General features: G+C 41.4%; 1 pseudogene; it reads right to left on the bottom strand.

The window, feature by feature from the left end:
• Positions 1-374: 374 nt before the first annotated feature.
• LOC102816036 lies at positions 375-1,620 on the bottom strand (annotated as a pseudogene).
• Between the last annotated feature and the right edge of the window lie 720 nt (positions 1,621-2,340).

The following is a 2,340-nucleotide window of genomic DNA, read 5'->3' as shown; positions in this document are numbered from 1 at the left end:
AATGCAATTTTATTAATTAATAGAAGGACATGTTTTATCAATATACTGTCATCAAATAAAATTCCATCATCATTACAACTACACAAACACACAGTTTTACAGGGTACAATACAAAGTCAATATTGATGATTTCTTACTTGTGTTTACTAAAAATCAGAGACAGACTGTAATCAAGCTCTAAATAATTGTCTTGCATAAAGAGAAATGTAGAGCACAATGGTTAAGGTTTGGAACTGGTAAGTTGAGAAGACTATCTTTAAAAGATATAAAAACACATCACAATCAAGTCACACCCTCTGTAACATTACAGCATCAAAAGGAAAAGCAGAGTGGCTTAAGGAGGCTTTGTACCTTTCCCAACATTATACTAATGTTTATTTTTGCCTTGAATTACTAACTTTTTCCATTAGTAGGAAAATGTGTTCTGCAAACTCTTGAATGGTACCAGGGCCACCATTACCTTTGCAAATATATCCAACAGCCTCTTGGGCAGTGGAACTGGCATCAGCAGGAACTCCATCCACTGAGACCAGCTTTCTTCAAGCACTCTTCAACCGACACTTCATTTCCAGGATAAGCGACTTCTTTCCAGCATAGTTTCGTTTCTTTTCTATAATTGCTAATTTGTTTGAGATGTTGACTTCCATTTTGCAATCCAGTTTAAAGGCAGCCAGCATTGACTTTGAACAGGCCCTTTCTGAGATTAACCTCACCCCATTACTACTTGTCTTTAATAAACTTATACCAATAGTATCTTTTATATCATAAGATATTATTTCTTTTTGGTCTTCTGATACATAAATATAACCATTGGTGAGACATCCATCAATATTGCAAACCAAAAGTTTTATCTCCTTAAGCTTCTCTTTGCTAAACTAGTCATTTCGTAATACTCTTTGCTCTGCATTAGGCCAATCAATATCCACATCTATATCCACACTGTGTTCAGCTCACATTTCATAGTATGCCATTTTTCCACCCTGTAAGTAACCCATCTCTATCAAATGTCTCTTGGCAAAATAAAAAGAGCCATTTTCATAAAATTCTCCATTCCAGTCTTGTCTACAATTCAAATTCACAGGCCCAGTCACTTCACAAACTCCTTTCTGAATCTCACTCCATCGAAACTGATGGCATCTCACAACAGAGAAAAGAGAGTCCTATCCTTCTTCTCGAATCATGTCTGCAACTTTTTGAAGGTCAGTAGGATGTAAACATGGAGAAGTAGATTGAATAGTTCCTATAATGTCCACCTGACTGTGATAATTTAAGGAATTCTATGATGGCATCTAGAGAGGTAGAGCTGTCTTTCGAAACTTCAGAACTTCTTTGATGGACTTGTGCACCAAACTTCTTGGCCACGTTCTCAATTTCTTCATGGTCTGTTGAAACCCATACACTCTGGAAGGCCGTGAAGTCCAGGGTCACATGTAGGACCCAGCCAATGAGTGGGACCCCTGCCAGGTGCTTAATGTTCTTCAGGGGCCAGAATCAGGGTTGTCAGCTGTGGGGCTTCTCTACCTCTGGGCCCTGGCCACTGAGTGAGTTGCGCTGCAGCTTCAGTGGGCGGCCCCGTGGGTGGGAGACAGAGCTAGTGTCCCCCTTTCCTACTGAGTCCATTTTCTTCCCATGCCTTTGCCCCAGCTTCTCCACACCCAGGAGCTCTTCCCTCACCACCTCAGCATGGCGCCACCCACTAACTTAGCTTTTACTCACAGTAGAACACATATGGTTTGAATCGTAGCCCTTATTAGAGGTTGGGTCCTCAGCATCTTTAAAATAGAGGTGATTATATAGCTGGAGGTGGTGAGAGTAGGGAAATGTAGCTTTTATACTTTTAGCGAGAATATAATATTGGTAGCAACATTAATGTAATAGTCGTTAGGACAAAGAAATTCCAAAGTTTCATCAACATAAGGCAATAGAAATTTATTTCTTGTATACATATCACAATCCAGTGCAGGTGTTGGAGGCCACAGGGTGCTTTCCTCGGTACACTGACATAGGGACCCAGGTTCTTTTCATTTTGTTTGCTCTCCTCTCCCCTCCCCAGGATCTGAGACTATGTGCCTGTGAAGCGGAAAGAGAGAGTGGAGAAGATGCACCTACTTTCCTACTGACTAGCCTAGTGTGATTGCACTCTCCTCAGGAATGTGGAAGGACCACCTGAAGGCAAGCAGGAAGTACAACAATGACCTACAGAGAGCTCTCCTTCCAGTTATGGCTGTGAACTGTTGGAGGAGGTACTCACAGTGTGGGTGGGCAGTTAGCTTGTGCTGCTCTGGTGGTGCCATATGAGTGACAGTTAGGGATGAAAAGGAGGCCTTAGATAGATAGATA

The sequence above is a fragment of the Chrysochloris asiatica genome, unplaced genomic scaffold, assembly GCF_000296735.1.
Source record: "Chrysochloris asiatica unplaced genomic scaffold, ChrAsi1.0 scaffold00198, whole genome shotgun sequence".
NCBI classification, from domain to species: Eukaryota; Metazoa; Chordata; class Mammalia; order Afrosoricida; family Chrysochloridae; genus Chrysochloris; species Chrysochloris asiatica.
Note: the sequence above shows the minus strand (reverse complement) of the source record. Positions and strands in the feature narration are given on the sequence as shown.